Source organism: Carica papaya, chromosome 3 (genome assembly GCF_054855325.1).
Source record: "Carica papaya isolate Zhongbai chromosome 3, ASM5485532v1, whole genome shotgun sequence".
NCBI lineage: Eukaryota > Viridiplantae > Streptophyta > Magnoliopsida > Brassicales > Caricaceae > Carica > Carica papaya.
In genome coordinates this window covers 23565335-23584322 of record NC_142311.1, presented here as the reverse complement: position 1 = coordinate 23584322, position 18988 = coordinate 23565335, and the positions used below count along the sequence as shown (strand labels likewise).

Here is an 18988-nt window from a genome sequence, read left to right as displayed (position 1 = left end):
CTCTGCTTCTAGTTCTAATATCGAGCGAAATGCCTCAGCGCCTCGACTCATGTCTATATGAAAGGAACACCTGCCACACCTCCTCTTTGTTGTTCTACTATATAAGATGCTCGTTATAATAATATTATCATGTGGTGGGCTATAATTGAATGTACGAATAATATTAAACAAAATGCTCCGGTGCCGTAACTCACGTTTGCGAATTAACCGACGACTGTCGCTCTAGTCCTGCGTAACATTTAACGTCCGATCTGCAAAAAGAAGGGTGCAACATAAGAACTTCCTAAGAGATCACCCATCTTAGTATTACTCTCGCGCAATGGCGATTAACTACAAAGTTTGATGGGATATGATGCATTCGTGCTGGTATGATCGCACCCCTTTCATTCCGCTCTGCAAATACATATACCACTTCTCCTTCCCTCTCCCCTCTCATCATTTATTTTGTTGTCCGCGCACACCGCATCTCTGTTTCTAGTTCTAATATCAAGCGAAATGCCAAGGCATCTCGACTCATTCCCAGATGAATAGACCGCCCGCCACAACTCTATTTTCATTGTTCTACTTTGTAAGATAATTGTAATGACATTCTTATCTCGTGATGGACTATAAATGAATGCATGAAAAATAATAAGTAAAATGTCCCAATGCCGCGACTCACACTGGTGGACTGTCGCTCCGGTCACGCATAACATTTAATGCCCCATCCCTAAAAAGACGGGTGGAACACGAGGACTTCACAGGAGGTCACCTATCCTAATACTACTTTCACAAAAGCATGCTTAACTGCGGTGTTTGACAGGATCCAATGCATTAATGTTGGTATGATCGCATCCCTTCTATTTCATGCTGCAAATACATATACCCCTTATCCTTCCCTCTCCTCTCCCGTCATTTATTTCGTTGTGCATGCACACTACACCTCTATTTCTAGTTCTAATATCAAGCGAAATGTCCGGACACCTCGACTCAGCCTAGATAAACGGACCGCCTGTCGTACCTCGTTTTTCATTGTTCTACTATGTAAAATGCTCATAATGACACTCTTATCATGTGGTGGACTATAAATGAATGCATGAAAAAATTAAAAAAAATATCCTAGTGCCACGACTCATGCCGGCGGATTCTGGCTCCTATTGCACAAAACGTTTAACAACCCATCACTAAAAAGATGGGCGCAACACGAGGACTTCCTAAAAGATCACCCATCTTAGTACTGCTCTCGCCAAAGCACGCCCAACTACGGAGTTCGATGGGATCTGGTGCATTAGTGCTAGTATGATCGCACCTCTTCTATTTTGCGCTACAAATACATATACCCCTTCTCCTTCCCTTCTCCCTATTATTTGTTTCGCTATGCGCGAACACTGTACCTCTGTCTATAGTTCTAATATATAACAAAATGCTCTAGTGCCTCAACTCACGCCCAGATGAACGGACAACCCCCTGCACCTCATTTTTCATTATTTTACTATGTAAGATGCTCATAATGACACTCTTATCACGTGGCGAACTATAAATGAATGCACGAAAAATATTAAGAAAAATGTCTTGGTGTTGCGACTCACTCCGAGGGACAATGGCTTTGATCTTGCATAATGTTTAACGTCCCGTCAGCAAAAAAAAGAGTGGAACATGAGAACTTTCCAGGAGGTCAGCCATCCTAGTACTACTTCCGCCCAAGCACACTTAACTACGAAATTCGATGGGATCCAATGCATTAGTGCAGGTATGATCGCACCCCTTCCATTCCACGTTGCAAGTACATATAGCTCTTCTCCTTCCCTTCCCCTTCCCGTCATTTGTTTCGTTGTGCGCACACACCCCACCTCTATTTCTAGTTCTAATATCAAGTGAAATACCCTGGCACCTCGACTCACGCCCAGATGAATGGATCGCCCGCTGTACCTCATTTTTCATTGTTATACTATGTAAGATACTCGTAATGACACTCTTATCACATGGTGGACTATAAATGAATGCATGAAAAATATTAAGCAAAATTTTCAGGCCCCACGACTCACACTGGCAAACTGTGGCTCCGATCACACTTAACATTTAACACCCCATCTACAAAAAGATGGGTTCAACTCGAGGACTTTCCAAGAGGTCATCCATCCTAGAACTAATCTTGCCCAAGCACGCTTGACTATAGAGTTCTGATGGGATCCTGTACATTAGTGTTTGTATGATCGCAACTATCCCATTCCCCACTGCAAATATATATAGCCCTTCTCCTTCCCTCTCCCCTCCCATCATTTATTTCACTGTGCGGGCATATCGCATCTCTGCTTCTAGTTCTAATATAGAGCAAAATGCCATGTCGCTTTGACTCACGCCCAGAAGAATGAAGGCCCGCTGCGACTCTTTTTTTGTTGTTCTACTATGTAAGACTCTCGTAATGAGACTCTTTTCACGTGGTGGCTACAAATAAATTCACGTAAAATATTAAACAAAATGTTTCAGCGTCGCTACTCATGCCGGCGGATTGTGGCTCCGATCGCGCCTAACATTTGACGCCCCGTCTGTAAAAAGATGGGTGCAACAAGAAAACTTTCCAGGAGGTCACCCATCCTAGTACTACTCTCGTCCAAGCACGCTTAACTACGGAGTTCGATGAGATCCGGTGTATTAATGCTAGTATGATTGCACCCCTTCCATTCTGCGATGCAAATACATATACCCCTTCTCCTTCCCTCCCCCCACCCGTCATTTTTTTCACTATGCGCACACACCGCACCTTTGTTTATAGTTTTAATATCAAGAGAAATGCCCCGACACATCGACTCACGCTAGAAGAAAGGACCACCCACCGTACCTCATTTTTCTTTATTCTACTATGTAAGATGCTTGTAATGACACTCGTGGTCGACTATAAATGAATGCACGAAAAAATAGTAAGCAAAATACATATACCCCTTCTCTTTCCCTCCCCCCTCCCTTCATTTGTTTCGCTCTATGTGGAAACCACACCTCTACTTATAGTTGAAATATGAAGCAAAATGCCGTGTTGCCTTGACTCACGCCTAGATGAACGGACCGCTGCTGTACCTCTATTTTGCTTGTTCTATTATTTATAATGCTCGTAATGACACTCTTATCATGTGGTGAACTATAAATGGATGCACGAAAAATATTAAGAAAAAGACGGGTGCAACACGAAGACTTCCTAGGAGGTCACCTATTCTTGTATGACTCTCGCCCGAGCACACTTAACTGCGGAGTTCTAATGGCATCAGATGCATTAGTGATGATATGATCGCACCTGTTTCATTTCGCGCTGCAAATACATACACTCCTTCTCCTTCCCTCCCCCCTCCCCCCATTTGTTTCCTTATGTGTGCACACTACACCTCTCATTCTCCTTCTAATATTAAGTAAAATGCCTCGATGCCGTGACTCTTATTTGCGAATAAACTAGCAGACCATAGTTCCAGTCGCGCGTAACGTCCAACGATAAATCTGCAAAAAAATGGGTGCAACACAAGTACTTCCTAAGAGGTCACCCATCCTAGTACTACCCTCGCCCAAACACACTTAACTGTGGAGTTCTGATGGGATCCGGTACATTAGTGCTTGCATCACCTGTTTCATTCCGCGCTGTAAATACATACACTCCTTCTCCTTCCTTCCACCCTCCCGTCATTTGATTCCTTGTGCGTGCACACTGCACCTCTCTTTCTCGTTCTAATATCAAGTAAAATGACTCGGCACCATGACTCACATTTGCGAATAAACCAGCGGACAATAGTTCCAGTCGTGCGTAACGTCAAACGCCCCATCTGAAAAAAATAGGTGAAACACAAAGACTTCCCAAGAGGTCACCACTCTAAGTACTACACTCGCCCAAGCACATTTAACTACGAAGTTATGATGGGATCCGGTGAATTAGTGATGATTAATGGCATCTGTTTCATTCCGCACTGCAAATACATACACTCCTTCTCCTTCCCTCCCCCCTCCCGTCATTTGTTTTCTTGTGCGTGCACACTGCACATCTTCTTCTCCTTCTAATATCAAGTAAAATGCCCCAGTGCCATGACTCACAATATGCGAATAAACAAGTGGACCATAGTTACAGTCGCGGGTAACATCGAACAACCCATGTGCAAAAAAATGGCTACAACACGAGGACTTCTCAGGAGGTCATAACTCCTAGTACTACACTCGCCCAAGCACATTTAACTGTGGAGTTCTGATGGGATCCGATGAATTAGTGATGGTATAGTGGCACCTGTTTTATTCTGCGCTACAAATACATACACTCCTTCTCCTTCCCTCCCCCCTCTCGTCATTTGTTTCCTTATGCGTGCACACTGCACCTCTACTTCTCGTTCTAATATCAAGTAAAATACCCCAGCACCGTGACTCACATTCGCGAATAAACCAGCAGAGCATAGTTCCAGTCGCGTGTAACATCGAACGACCCATCTGCAAAAAAATAGGTGCAACACGAGGACTTCCTAGGAGATCACCCATCTTAGTACTACTCTCGCCCAAGAACACTTAACTATGGAGTTCTGATGGGATTCGGGGCATTAGTGCTGGTTTGATAACACCCGTTTGCTTCTGCACTGCAAATTCATACACTCCTTCTCCTTCCCTCCCCCCTTCCGTCATTTGTTTCCTTGTGCGTGCACACTGCACCTCTCTTTCTCATTCTATTATCAAGTAAATGCCCTTGGATCGTGACTCGCATTTGTGAATAAACCAGTGGACCATAGTTCCATTGGCGCATAATGTCGAATGACTCATCTGTAAAAAAATGGGTGCAACACAAAGACTTCCCAAGATGTCACCCATCCTAGTACTACTCCCGCCCAAACACACTTAACTGCGGAGTTCTAATGGTACCCGGTGCATTAGTGCTAGTATGATCGCACTTGTTTCATTTCGCACTGCAAATACATACACTCCTTCTCCTTCCCTTCCCTCTCTCGTTATTTGTTTACTTATGCGTGCACACTGCACCTCTCCTTCTCGTTGCCTTAACTCACGCCCAGATGAATGGACTGCCTGCCACACCTCCGTTTTGCTTGTTCTATTATTTACGATGCTCGTAATGACACTCTTATCATGTGGTGGACTATAAATGGATGCACGAAAAATATTAAGAAAGAGACGGGTGCAACACAAGGACTTCCTAGGAGGTCACCCATACTAGTACTATTCTTGCCCAAAAACACTTAACTGTAGAGTTCTGATGGGATCCGGTGCATTAGTGCTGGTATGATCGCACTTGTTTCATTTCACGCTGCAAATACATACACTCCTTCTCCTTCCCTCCCCCCTCCCCTCATTTGTTTCCTTGTGCATGCACACTGCACCTCTCCTTGTCGTTCAAATATCAAGTAAAATGCCTTGGCGCCATGACTCACATTTGCAAATAAACTAGCGGACCATAGTTCTAGTCGCGCGTGACATAGAACGACCCATCTGTAAAAAAATTAGTGCAACACGAGTTCTTCTCAGGAGGTCACCCATCCTAGTAATACTCTCGCCCAAGCACACATAAGTACGGAGTTCTGATAGGATCCGGTGCATTAGTACTCGTATGATCGCACCTGTTTTATCCCGCGCTGTAAATATATACACTTCTTCTTCTTTCCACCCCCTCACCTCATTTGTTTCCCTGTGCGTGCACACTGCACGTCTGCTTCTCATTCTAATATCAAGTAAAATACCCCAGTGTTGTGAATTACATTTGTGAATAAACCAGCGGACCATAGTTTCAGTCGCGCGTAACGTCGAAAGACCCATCTATAAAAAAATGGGTGCAACACGAGGACTTCCCAGGAGGTCAACCATCTTAATACTACTCTCGCCCAAGCACACTTAACTGCGGAGTTCTGATGGGATCCGGTGCATTAGTGCTGGTATGATCGCAACTGTTTGCTTTCATATTGTAAATACATACACTCCTTCTCCTTCCCTCCCTACTCCCATAATTTCTTTCCTTGTGCGTGCACACTATTCCTCTTTTTCTCGTTCTAATATCAAGTAAAATGTCCCGTGGCCATGACTAACATTTGCGAATAAACCAGCGGACCATAGTTCCAGTCGCGCGTAACGTTGAACGACCCATCTGCAAGAAAATGGGTGTAACACGAGTACTTCCCAAGAGGTCACCCATCCTAGTAGAACTCTTGCCCAAGCTTATTAAATGCGTATTTCTGATGGGTGCGGTGCATTAGTACTGGTATAATCGCACCTGTTTTATTCTGCACTGTAAATACATACACTCCTTATCCTTCCTTCCCCCCTCCCATCATTTTTTTCCTTGTGCATGCAGATTGCACCTTTCCTTCTCGTTCTAATATCAAGTAAAATGTCTCGGCACCGTGACTCACATTTGCGAATAAACCAAGACCATAGTTCCAGTCCCATGTGATGTCGAACGACCAATCTGTAAAAAAATGGGTGCAACACGAGAACTTCCCAAGAGGTCACCACACCTAGTACTACACTCGCCCAAGCACATTTAACTACGGAGTTCTGTTTGAATCCGGTTAATTAGTAATGGTATAATGGCACCTGTTTCATTCTGCGTTGCAAATACATACACTCCTTCTCCTTCCTTCCATCATCCCGTCATTTGTTTCCTTGTGCGTGCACAATGCACCTCTCATTCTCCTTCTAATATCAAGTAAAATGCCCCAGCGCCGTGACTCACATTTGCGAATAAACTAGTGGACCAAAGTTCCAGTCGTACATAATGTCGAGCCACCCATCTGCAAAAAAAAGGGTGCAACACGAGTACTTCCTAGGAGGTCACCCATCCTAATACTACTCTCGCCCAAGCTCACTTAAATGCGGAGTTCTGATTGGATCCGGTGCATTAGTGTTGGTATGATAGCACCTGTTTCATTTCGTGCTGCAAATACATACACTCCTTCTCATTCCTTCCCCCCTCCCGTCATTTATTTCCTTATGCGTGCACACTGCACCTCTCATTCTTGTTCTAATATCAAGTAAAATGCCTCGCCTCGTGACTAACATTTGTGTATGTACCTAAGGACCATAGTTCTAGTCCCACGTAACGTCGAACAACCTATCTGCAAAACAATGACTACAACACGAGTACTTCCCAAGAGGTCACCCATCCTAGTACAACTCTCGCCAAAACACACTTAACTGCGAAGTTTTGATTGGATCCGGTGCATTAGTCCTAGTATGATCGCACCTGTTTTATTCTGTGCTGCAAATACATACACTCCTTCTCCTTCCTTCCCCCCTCCTGTCATTTATTTCCTTATGCGTGTACACTGCACCTCTCCTTCTCGTTGTAATATCAACTAAAATGCACCGGCGCTGTGACTCACATTTGTGAATAAACCAGCGGATCATAGTTCCAGTCGTACGTAACGTCGAACGACCCATCTACAAAAAAATGGGTGCAACATAAGTACTTCCTAGGAGGTCACCCATCCGAGTACAACTCTCACCCAAGCACACTTAATTGCGGAGTTCTGATGGGATCTGGTGCATTAGTGCTGGTATGACAACACCTATTTTATTTCGCTCTACAAATACATAGACTCTTTCTCCTTCCGTCCCCCTCCTGTTATTTGTTTCCTTGTGCGTGCACACTGCACCTCTCCTTCTCGTTCTAATATCAAGTAAAATACCCCGACACCGTGACTCATATTTACGAATAAACTAGCAGACCATAGTTCCAGTCACGTGTAACGTCGAACGACCCATCTGCAAAAAAAATGTGTGCAACATGAGGACTTCCAAGGAGGTCACCCATCCTAGTACTACTCTCGCCCAAACATGCTTAACTGCATATTATGATGGGATACGATGCATTAGTGCTAGTATGATCCCACCTGTCTTATTCCTCACTTGAAATACATATACCCCATCTCTTTCCCTCCCCCCTCCCATCATTTGTTTTGCACTTTGTAGACACCGTACATCTACTTCTAGTTGTAATATTAAGCAAAATGCCTCGTTGCCTCGACTTACTCCCAGATGAACGGACCACCTGCCGCACCTCTGTTTTGCTTGTTCTATTATTTACGATGCTCTTAATGAAACTTTTATCATGTAGTGGAGTATAAATGGATGCACGAAAAATATTAAAAAAAATATGGGTGCAACAAGAGGACTTTCCAAGAGGTCACCCATCCTAGTACTACTCTCGCCCAAGAACATTTAATTATAGACTTCTAATGGGATCTGGTGCATTAGTGCTGGCATGATCGCACCTGTTTCATTCCGCGATGCAAATACATACATTGCTTCTCTTTCCTTACCCCCTCCCGTCATTTGTTTTCTTGTGCATGCACACTGTATCTCTCCTTCTCGTTGTAATATCAACTAAAATACCCCGACACCGTGACTCACATTTGTGAATAAACCAGCGGACTATAGTTCCAGTCGCGTGTAATGTCGAATGACCCACCTGCAAAAAAATGGGTGCAACACGAGTACTTCCCAGGAGGTCACCCATCTGAGTACAACTCTCACCCAAGCACACTTAACTGCGGAGTTCTGATGGGATCTGGTGGATTAGTGCTGGTATGACCGCACCTGTTTTATTCTGCGCTGCAAATGCATACACTCCTTCTCTTTCTCTCCCCCCTCCCGTCATTTGTTTCTTTTTGCATGCACATTGCACTCTCTTTTCGTTCTAATATCAAGCGAAATACTGGCACCTCGACTCTCGCCTAGATGAATGGATCACTCACCGTACCTTGTTTTTCATTGTTATACTATGTAAGATACTCGTAATGACACTCTTATCACGTGGTGGACTATAAATGAATGCACGAAAAATATTAAGCAAAATTTTTAGGCCCTGGGATTCACACCGGTAGACTATGGCTCCCATCGAACTTAACGTTTTACACACCGTCTACAAAAAGACGGGTTCAACACGAGGACTTTCCAGGAGGTCACCCATCCTAGAACTAATCTCGCCCAAGCACGCTTGACTACAAAGTTATAATGGGATCCTGTGTATTAGTGTTTGTATGATCGCAACTGTCCAATTCCCCACTACAAATACATAGAGCCCTTATACTTCCCTCCCCCCTCCCATCATTTATTTTGCTGTGCGGGCATATCGCATCTCTACTTCTAGTTCTAATATAGAGCAAAATGCCATGTCGCTTCGACTCACGCCCAGAAGAACAGAGGCCCACTATGCCTCTTTTTTCGTTGTTCTACTATGTAAGACTCTCGTAATGAGACTCTTATCACGTGGTGGACTACAAATAAATGCATGTAAAATATTAAGCAAAATGTTTCAACGTCGCTACTCATGCCGGCGGACTGTGGCTCCGATCGAACGTAACGTTTGACGCCCCGTCTGCAAAAAGACGGGTGAAACAAGAGGACTTCCCAAGTGGTAACCCATCCTAGTACTACTCTCGTCCAAGCACGCTTAACTACGGAGTTAGATGGGATCTAGTGTATTAATGCTAGTATGATTGCACCCCTTCCATTTCGCGCTGCAAATACATATACCCCTTATCCTTCCCTCCCCCCACCCGTCATTTTTTTCATTGTGCGTGCACAACGCACCTCTGTTTATAGTTCTAATATCAAGCGAAATGCCCCGACACCTCGACTCATGCCAAAAGAAAGGACCACCCGTCGTACCTTATTTTTCTTTATTCTACTATGTAAGATGCTTGTAATGACACTTTTATCACGTGGTAGACTATAAATGAATGTACGAAAAATTTGTAAGCAAAATTTTCCGGCGACACAACTCACACCAGCGGATTGTGGCTCTGATCACATGTATCATTTTACGCCCCATTTGCAAAAAGACAGTGCAACACAAGGACTTCTCAAGAGGTTACCAATCCTAGTAGTACTCTTGCCCAAGCATGCTTAACTGCATAGTTCGATGGGATCCGGTGAATTAGTGCTGGTATGATCGCACCCCTTCCATTCTGCATTGCAAATACATATACCCCTTCTCCTTTCCTCCCCTCTCCCATCATTTTTTTCGCTGTGCGAGCACACTGCATCTTTGTTACTAGTTCTAATATCAAGTAAAATGCCCCAGCGCGTCGACTTGCCCAGATTAGAGGACCACCCGCCACACCTTTTTTTTTCTTGTTCTACTATGTAAGATGCTCGTAATGACTCTCTTATCACGTGGTGGACTATAAATGACTGCACACAAAAAAGTAAGCAAAATGCCCCAGCGCGGTGACTCACGCCGACAAATGAACCAGCGGACTATGGCTCCGGTCGCGCATAATGTTTGATGCCTTGTCCGCAAAAAGACGGGTGCAACACAAGCACTTCCTAGGAGGTCACTCATCCTAGTACTATTCTCGCCAAAACACGCTTAACTGCAAATTATGATGGGATACGATGCATTAATGCTAGTATGATCCCACACGTCCTATTCCTCACTTCAAATACATATACCCCTTCTCTTTTCCTCCCCCCTCCCATCATTTATTTCGCTCTATGTGGACACCACACCTCTACTTCTAGTTGTAATATTAAACAAAATGCGTCGTTTCCTCGACTCACGCCCAGATGAACGGACCGCCTACCGCACCTCTGTTTTACTTGTTCTATTATTTACGATGCTCGTAATGACACTCTTATCACATGGTAGACTATAAATAGATGCACGAAAAATATTAAAAAAAAGACGGGTGCAACATGAGAACTTCACAGGAGTCACCCATCCTAGTACTACTCTCGCCCAAGAACAGTTAACTACGGAATTCTAATGGGATCCGGTGCATTAGTGCTGGCATGATCGCACTTGTTTTATTCCGCGCTGCAAATGCATACACTCCTTTTCCTTCTCTCCCCCCTCTCATCATTTGTTTCCATGTGCATGCATACTGCACCTCTCATTCTCATTCTAATATCAAGTAAACAGCCCCGACGCCGTGACTCACATTTGCGAATAAACCAGCGGACCATAATTCAAGTCACGCGTAACGTCGAACGACCCATCTGCAAAAAAATTGGTGTAACATGCGGACTTCCCAGGAGGTCACCCATCCTAGTACTACTCTCACCCAAACACACTTAAATACGGAGTTCTGATGGGATCCGGTGCATTAGTGCTAGTATGTTCACACCTGTTTAATTCTGTACAGCAAATACATACGCTCCTTCTCCTTCCCTCCCCCCTCCCGTCATTTGTTTGCTTGTGCATGCACACTGCACCTCTCCTTCTCGTTCTAATATCAAGTAAAATGCCTTGGCGCCGTGACTCACATTTACAAATAAACCAGAGGACCATAGTTCCAGTCGCGCGTAACGTTGAACGACTTATCTATAAAAAAATGGGTGCAACACAAGTACTTCCCAGGAGGTCACCCATCCTAGTATTACTCTCGCATAAACATACTTAACTGCAGAGTTCTGATGGGATCCGGTGTATTATTCCTAGTATGATCGCACCTGTTTTATTATGCGCTGTAAATACATACACTCCTTCCCTCCCCCTCCTGTCATTTATTTCCTTCTGTGTGGACACTACATCTCTCATTCTCGTTCTAATATCAAGTAAAATACCTCGGGGCTGTGACTCACATTTGTGAATAAACTAGCAGACCATAGTTCCAGTCGCGCGTAACGTTAAACGACTCATCTGCAAAAAAATTGGTGCAACACGAGGACTTCCTAGGAGGTCACCCATCCTAGTACTACTCTCGCCCAAGCACACTTAACTCCGGAGTTCTGATGGGATCCGGTGCATTAGTGCTGGTATAATTGCACCTGTTTCATTCTGCGCTGCAACTACATACACTCCTTCTCCTTCCCTCCCCTCTCCCGTCATTTATTTCCTTGTGCGTGCACACTGCACTTCTCCTTCTCGTTCTAATATCAAGTAAAATGTCTCGGCGCCGTGACTCACATTTACAAATAAACCAACAGACCATAGTTCCAGTCGCGCGTAACGTTGAACGACCTATCTATAAAAAAATGAGTGCAACACGAGCACTTCCCAGGAGGTCACCCATCCTAGTATTACTCTCGCGTAAACACACTTAACTGCGGAGTTCTGATGGGATCCGGTGTATTAATCCTAGTATGATCGCACTTGTTTTATTCTGCGCTGTAAATACAGACACTCCTTCCCTCCCTCTCCTGTCATTTGTTTCTTTTTGCGTGGACACTACATCTCTCAGTCTCGTTCTAATATCAATTAAAATGCCTCGGGGCTGTGACTCACATTTGTGAATAAACTAGCAGACATAGTTCCAGTCGCGCGTAACATTAAACGACCCATCTGCAAAAAAATTGGTGAAACACGAGGACTTCCTAGGAGGTCACCCATCCTAGTACTACTCTCGCCCAAGCACACTTAACTCCGGAGTTCTGATGGGATCCGGTGCATTAGTGCTGGTATAATTGCACCTATTTCATTCCGCGCTGCAAATACATACACTCCTTCTCCTTCCCTCCCCCCTCCCGTCATTTATTTCCTTGTGCGTGCACACTGCACTTCTCCTTCTCGTTCTAATATCAAGTAAAATGTCTCAGAGCCGTGACTCACATTTACGAATAAATCAGTGGACTATAGTTCCAATCGCGTGTAACGTCGAACGACCTATCTGTAAAAAAATGGGTGCAACAAGAGTACTTCCTAATAGGTAACCCATCCTAGTACTACTCTCGCCCAAGCACGCTTAACTGCAGAGTTCTGATGGCATCCGGTGAATTAGTGCTTGTATGATCGGACTTATTTCATTCCGCGCTGCAAATAAATACATTCCTTCTCCTTCTCTCCTCCCTCCTATCATTTGTTTCCTTAGGCGTGCACACTGCACCTCTGCTTCCCTTTCTAATATCAAGTAAAATATCCCAGTGTCGTGACTCACATTTGCGAATAAACAAGCGGACCATAGTTCAAGTCACGCGCAACGTCGAATGACCCATCTGCAAAAAATGGGTGCAACACGAGTACTTCCCAGAAGGTCAACCATCCTAGTACTACTCTCTCCCAAGCACACTTAACTGCGGAGTTCTGATGGGATCCGGTGAATTAGTGCTCGAATGATCGGACTTGTTTCATTCCACGTTGCAAATACAGATGCTCCTTCTCCTTCCCTCCCCCCTCCCGTCATTTGTTTCCTTGTGGGTGCACACTGCACCTCTGCTTTTCTTTCTAATATCAAGTAAAATACCCCGGCGCCTTAACTCACATTTGCGAATAATCCAGCGGACTATAATTCTAGTTGCGCGTAACATCGAATGCTCCATCCGAAAAAATAGGTGCAACACGAAGACTTCCCAAGAGGTCACCACTCCTAGTACTACACTCGCCCAAGCACATTTAACTGCGGAGTTCTGATGGGATTTGGTGAATTAGTGATGGTATAATAGCACTTGTTTCATTATGCGCTGCAAATACATACACTCCTTCTCCTTCCCTCCCCTTCCAGTCATTTGTTTCCTTGTGCGTGCACACTGCATCTCTCATTCTCCTTCTAACATGAATGGATCGCCCGCCGCTTCTCGTTTTTTTTTTGTTGTACTATTTAAGATGCTCATAATGACTCTCTCATCACGTGATGGGCTTTAATTGAATGTTAAAAAATATTACGAAAAATGCTCTGGTACCGCTCACATTTACAAATGAACCGACGGACCATCGCTACGGTCCAATTTAATGTTTAACGTCCCATCTGCAGAAAGAAGGGAGCAGCACGAGAACTTCCCAGGAGATCACCCATCCTAGTACTACTCTCGCCCAAGCACGCTTAACTACGGAGTTCAGGATGGATCCGCTGAACTAGTGCTGGTATAATCGCACCCGTTCTAGTTTGCGCCGCAAGTACATATACCCATTCTCCTTCCCTCTCCCCTCCTGTCATTTGTTTCGTTGTGCGTGCACCTCACCTTTCCATTTAATTATAATATCAAGTGAAATACCCCAGCTCCTCGACTCATGCCCATATGAACGGATAGCGCCGCACCTCATTTTTTGTTGTTCTACTATGTAATATGCTCGCAGACACTCTTATCACGTGATGGGCTTTAATTGAATGTGCAAAAAATATTAAACAAAATGCCCCGGCGCCGTGACTCACATTTGTGAATAAACTGTTGGACCGTCGCTCCAGTCCCGCGTAATGTTTAATGCCCAGTCTGAAAAAAGAAGAATGCAACACGAGAGTCGAGAGCTTCCCAGGAGGTAACCCATCCTAGTACTACTCTCGCCCAAGCACGCATAACTGTAGAGTTCTTATGGGATCTGGTGAACTAGTGCTGGTATGATCACACCCTTTCTTGTTTGCGCTGCAAATACATATGCCCCTTCTCCTTCCCTCTCCCCTTCCGTCATTTGATTCGCTGTGCGCGCACCTCACCTCTTCTTCTAGTTATAATATTAAGCGAAATACCCCGGTGCCTCAACTCATGCCCATATGAATGGATCGCCCCACCGCACCTCGTTTTTTGTTGTTATATTATGTAAGGTGCTCGTAATGACATTCTTATCACGTTATTGGTTTTGATTGAATGTGCAAAAAATATTAAGCAAAATGCCTTGGCAGACCATCGCTCTGGTCTCGCGTAACATTTAACACCCCATCTGTAGAAAGAAGGGTGCAATACGAGAACTTCCCAGAAGGTCACGCATCCTAGTACTACTCTCGCACAAGAATGCTTGACTGCGGAGTTCTGATGTGATCTGGTGAACTAGTGTTGGTATGATTGCAATCGTTTTGGTTTGCGTCGCAAATACATATACCCCTTCCCCTTCCCTATCCCTTCCCATCATTTATTTCGCTGTGCGCACAACTCACCTCTGCTTCTAGTTCTAATATCGAGCGAAATGCCCCGGCGCCTCGACTCATGTCTATATGAAACACCCGCCGCACCTCCTTTTTCATTGTTCTACTATGTAAGATGCTCGCAATGACATTCTCAACACGTGATGGGCTTTAATTGAATGCACAAAAAAGCAAAATGTCCTGGCACCGTGACTCACGTTTGTGAATGAACTGCCGTACTGTGCTCTGGTCCCGCGTAATATTTAATGCCCCGTCTACCAAAAAAAGGGTGCAACACGAGTACTTCCCAAGAGGTCACCCATCCTAGTACTACTCTCGCCCAAGCACGCTTGACTGCAGAGTTCTGATGGGATCCAGTGAACTAGTACTGTTATGATCGCACCCCTTCTAATTTGCACCGGAAAGACATATACCACTTCTCCTTCCCTCTCCCTTCTCATCATTTGTTTCGCTGTGCGCACAACTCACCTTTGCTTCTAGTTCTAATATCGAGCGAAATGCCTTGCCACCTCGACTGATGCCTATATGAATGGATCCCCCGCCGCACCACATTTTTTGTTGTTCTACTATTTAAGATGCTCGCAATGACACTCTCATCACTTGATGGGCTTTAATTGAATGCACAAAAAGTATTAAGCAAAATGCCCTAGCACTGTGACTCACGTTTGCGAATGAACAGGCAGATTGTCGCTCCAGTCCTGCGTAACATTTAACGCCTCGTCTGGAAAAAAAAGGGTGCAACACGAGTGCTTCCTAAAAGGTCACCCATCGTAGAACTACTCTCGCCCAAGCACGCTTAACTGTAGAGTTCTGATGGATTCCGTGAACTAGTGCTGGTATGATCGCAACCCTTCTAATTTGTGCCGCAAAGACATATATCCCTTCTCCTTCCCTCTCCCTTCCCGTCATTTGTTTTGCTGTTCGCGCAACACACCTCTGCTTCTAGTTCTAATATCAAGTGAAATGCCTCAGCGCCTCGACTCATGTCTATATGAACGGAACACCAGCCGCACCTCCTTTTTTGTTGTTCTACTATGTAAGATGCTCGTAATAATAATCTTATCATGTGGTGGGCTATAATTGAATGCACGAATAATATTAAGCAAAATGCTCCAGCGCCGTGACTCACGTTTGCGAATTAACCGACGATTGTCGCTCTAGTCCTGCGTAACATTTAACGTCTGATCTGCAAAAAGAAGGGTACAACATGAGAACTTCCTAGGAGATCACCCATCCTAGTACTACTCTCGCCCAATGATGATTAACTACGAAGTTCAATGGGATCAAATGCATTAGTGCTGGTATGATCGCACCCCTTCCATTCCGCTCTGCAAATACATTTACCACTTCTCCTTCCCTCTCCCCTCTCATCATTTATTTTGTTGTGCGCACACACTGCACCTCTGTTTCTAGTTCTAATATCAAGTGAAATGCTAAGGCTTCTCGACTCATGCCCAGATGAACAGACCGCCCGCCATAACTCTATTTTCATTGTTCTACTATGTAAGATAATCGTAATCATATTCTTATCTCGTGATGGACTATAAATGAATGCATGAAAAATATTAAGCAAAATGTCCCAATGCCGCGACTCACACTGGTGGACTGTTGTTCCAGTCACGCATAACATTTAATGCCCCATCCCTAAAATGACAGGTGGAACATGAGTACTTCGCAGGAGGTCACCTATCCTAATACTGGTTTCACAAGAGCATGCTTAACTGCGGTGTTCGACAGGATCCGATGCATTAGTGATGGTATGATCGCACCCCTTCCATTTCGTTCTGCAAATACATATACCCCTTCTCCTTCCCTCCCCTCTCCCGTCATCTGTTTCGTTGTGCATGCACACTACACCTCTGTTTCTAGTTCTAATATCAAGCGAAATGTTCGAGCACCTCGACTCACGCCTAGATGAATGGATCGCCTGCCGTACCTCATTTTTCATTGTTATACTATGTAAGATACTCGTAATGACACTCTTATCATGTGGTGGACTATAAATGAATGCACGAAAAATATTAAGCAAAATTTTCAGGCCCCACGACTCACACTGGCAGACTGTGGCTCTAATCACACTTAGCATTTGACACCCCGTCTACAATAAGATGGGTTCAACTCGAGGACTTTTTCAAGAGGTCACCCATCCTAGAACTAATCTCGCCCAAGCACGCTTGACTACAGAGTTAGGATGGGATCCTGTGATTAGTGTTTGTATGACCACAACTGTCCCATTCCCTACTGCAAATACATATAGCCCTTCTCATTCCCTCGCCCCTCCCATCATTTATTTCGTTATGCGGGCATACCGCCTCTCTGCTTCTAGTTCTAATAAAGAGAGAAATGCCATGTTGCTTCGACTCACGCCCAGAAGAACGTAGGCCCGCTGCACCTCTTTTTTTGTTGTTTTACTATGTAAGACTCTCATAATGAGACTCTTATCACGTGGTGGACTACAAATAAATGCACGTAAAATATTAAGCAAAATGTTTCAACGTCGCTACTCATGCTGGCGGACTGTGGCTCTGATCGTGCGTAATGTTTGACGCCCCATCTGCAAAAAGACGAGTGCAACAAGAGAACTTCCCAGGAGGTCACCCATCCTAGTACTACCCTAGTCTAAGTATGCTTAACTACGAAGTTCGATGGGATCCAGTGTATTAATGCTAGTATGATTGCACCCCTTCCATTCTGCGATGCAAATACATATACCCCTTCTCTTTCCCTCCCCTACCCGTCATTTTTTTCACTGTACCTGCACACCGCACCTCTATTTATAGTTCTAATATCAAGCAAAATGTCTCGACACCTCGACTCACGTTAGAAGAAAGGACTGCCCACCGTACCTCATTTTTCTTTATTCTACTATGTAAGATGCTCGTAATGACACTCTTATCACGTGGTAGACTATAAATGAATGCACGAAAAAATAGTAAGCAAAATTTTCTGGCGATGCGACTCATGCCAGCGGATTGTGGCTCCGACCACATGTATCTTTTTACGTCCCGTTTGCAAAAAGACAGTTCAACACGAGAACTTCTCAGGAGGTTACCGATCCTAGTACTACTCTATCCTAAGAATGCTTAAGTGCATAGTTCGATGGGCTTCGGTGCATTAGTGCTGGTATGATCGCACCCCTTCCATTCCACATTGCAAATACATATACCCCTTCTCCCTTCCTCCCCTCTCCCTTCATTTTTTTAGCTGTGCGCGCACACTGCATCTCTGTTTCTAGTTCTAATATAAAGCAAAATGCCCCAGCGCCTTGACTTATGCCCATATTAAAGGACAACCTGCCACACCTTTTTTTTCGTTGTTCTACTATATAAGATGCTTGTAATGACTCTCTTATCACGTGGTGGACTATAAATGAGTCCACACAAAAAAGTAAGTAAAATGCCCCAGCACGGTGACTCATGCCGGTAAATGAACCACTTTCCCTCCCCCCTCCCTTCATTTATTTTGCTCTGTGTGGACACCGCACCTCTACTTCTAGTTGTAATAGTAAGCAAAATGCCCCGTTGCCTTGACTCACACCTAGATGAACGGACCGCCCGCCGCACCTCTGTTTTGCTTGTTCTCTTATTTACGATTCTCTTAATGACACACTTATCACGTGGTGAACTATAAATGGATGCACTAAAAATATTAAAAAAAAGACGGGTGAGACACGAGGACTTCCTAGGAGGTCACCTATTCTAATACTACTCTCACCCAAGCACACTTAACTGCGGAGTTCTAATGGCATCAGGTGCATTAGTGCTGGTATGGTCGCACCTGTTTCATTTTGCGCTGCAAATACATGCACTCTTTCTCTTTCCCTCCCCCTTCCCGTCATTTGTTTCCTTGTGCGTGCACACTACACCTCTCATTCTCCTTCTAATATCAAGTAAAATGCTCCGGCACCGTGACTCACATTTGCGAATAAACCAGCGGACTATAGTTCTAGTCACTCGTGATGTCGAACGACCCATCTGCAAAAAAATGGGTACAACACGAGTGTTTCCCAGGAGGTCACCCATCCTAGTACTACTTTCGCCAAAGCACACTTAAATACGGAGTTCTGATGGGATCTGATGCATTAGTGCTAGTATGATAGCACCTGTTTCATTCTGCGCTATAAATACATACACTCCTCCTTCTCTCCCCCCTCCCATCATTTCTTTCCTTGTGCGTGCATACTGCAACTCTCTTATCGTTCTAATAACTAGTAAAATGCCTCAGCGCCGTGACTCTTATTTGCGAATAAA

At 44.5% G+C, this 18988-nt stretch overlaps 1 non-coding gene and 21 pseudogenes across 1 annotated transcript; all 22 read right to left on the bottom strand.

Annotated features, from left to right (window-relative positions):
- Positions 1 to 2536: 2536 nt before the first annotated feature.
- On the bottom strand, positions 2537 to 2654 carry LOC148267054 (5S ribosomal RNA; annotated as a pseudogene).
- Positions 2655 to 4442: 1788 nt separating this feature from the next.
- LOC148267053 (5S ribosomal RNA) lies at positions 4443 to 4561 on the bottom strand (annotated as a pseudogene).
- Positions 4562 to 4766: 205 nt separating this feature from the next.
- Positions 4767 to 4885, bottom strand: LOC148267052 (5S ribosomal RNA; annotated as a pseudogene).
- A 237-nt stretch (positions 4886 to 5122) lies between these two features.
- LOC148267051 (5S ribosomal RNA) lies at positions 5123 to 5241 on the bottom strand (annotated as a pseudogene).
- A 206-nt stretch (positions 5242 to 5447) lies between these two features.
- LOC148267050 (5S ribosomal RNA) lies at positions 5448 to 5566 on the bottom strand (annotated as a pseudogene).
- Positions 5567 to 5771: 205 nt separating this feature from the next.
- On the bottom strand, positions 5772 to 5890 carry LOC148267049 (5S ribosomal RNA; annotated as a pseudogene).
- An 852-nt stretch (positions 5891 to 6742) lies between these two features.
- LOC148267048 (5S ribosomal RNA) lies at positions 6743 to 6861 on the bottom strand (annotated as a pseudogene).
- Positions 6862 to 7391: 530 nt separating this feature from the next.
- LOC148267047 (5S ribosomal RNA) lies at positions 7392 to 7510 on the bottom strand (annotated as a pseudogene).
- A 911-nt stretch (positions 7511 to 8421) lies between these two features.
- On the bottom strand, positions 8422 to 8540 carry LOC148267046 (5S ribosomal RNA; annotated as a pseudogene).
- A 2091-nt stretch (positions 8541 to 10631) lies between these two features.
- On the bottom strand, positions 10632 to 10749 carry LOC148267045 (5S ribosomal RNA; annotated as a pseudogene).
- A 206-nt stretch (positions 10750 to 10955) lies between these two features.
- LOC148267044 (5S ribosomal RNA) lies at positions 10956 to 11074 on the bottom strand (annotated as a pseudogene).
- A 206-nt stretch (positions 11075 to 11280) lies between these two features.
- On the bottom strand, positions 11281 to 11399 carry LOC148267043 (5S ribosomal RNA; annotated as a pseudogene).
- A 199-nt stretch (positions 11400 to 11598) lies between these two features.
- Positions 11599 to 11717, bottom strand: LOC148267042 (5S ribosomal RNA). The gene has a single exon (XR_015818161.1). It is a non-coding gene; the product is annotated as a 5S ribosomal RNA (ribosomal RNA).
- Positions 11718 to 11923: 206 nt separating this feature from the next.
- Positions 11924 to 12042, bottom strand: LOC148267041 (5S ribosomal RNA; annotated as a pseudogene).
- A 198-nt stretch (positions 12043 to 12240) lies between these two features.
- Positions 12241 to 12359, bottom strand: LOC148267040 (5S ribosomal RNA; annotated as a pseudogene).
- A 530-nt stretch (positions 12360 to 12889) lies between these two features.
- Positions 12890 to 13008, bottom strand: LOC148267039 (5S ribosomal RNA; annotated as a pseudogene).
- A 631-nt stretch (positions 13009 to 13639) lies between these two features.
- LOC148267038 (5S ribosomal RNA) lies at positions 13640 to 13758 on the bottom strand (annotated as a pseudogene).
- A 344-nt stretch (positions 13759 to 14102) lies between these two features.
- LOC148267037 (5S ribosomal RNA) lies at positions 14103 to 14228 on the bottom strand (annotated as a pseudogene).
- A 775-nt stretch (positions 14229 to 15003) lies between these two features.
- On the bottom strand, positions 15004 to 15122 carry LOC148267036 (5S ribosomal RNA; annotated as a pseudogene).
- A 348-nt stretch (positions 15123 to 15470) lies between these two features.
- LOC148267035 (5S ribosomal RNA) lies at positions 15471 to 15588 on the bottom strand (annotated as a pseudogene).
- Positions 15589 to 17303: 1715 nt separating this feature from the next.
- Positions 17304 to 17421, bottom strand: LOC148267034 (5S ribosomal RNA; annotated as a pseudogene).
- A 1302-nt stretch (positions 17422 to 18723) lies between these two features.
- On the bottom strand, positions 18724 to 18842 carry LOC148267033 (5S ribosomal RNA; annotated as a pseudogene).
- Positions 18843 to 18988: the final 146 nt, after the last annotated feature.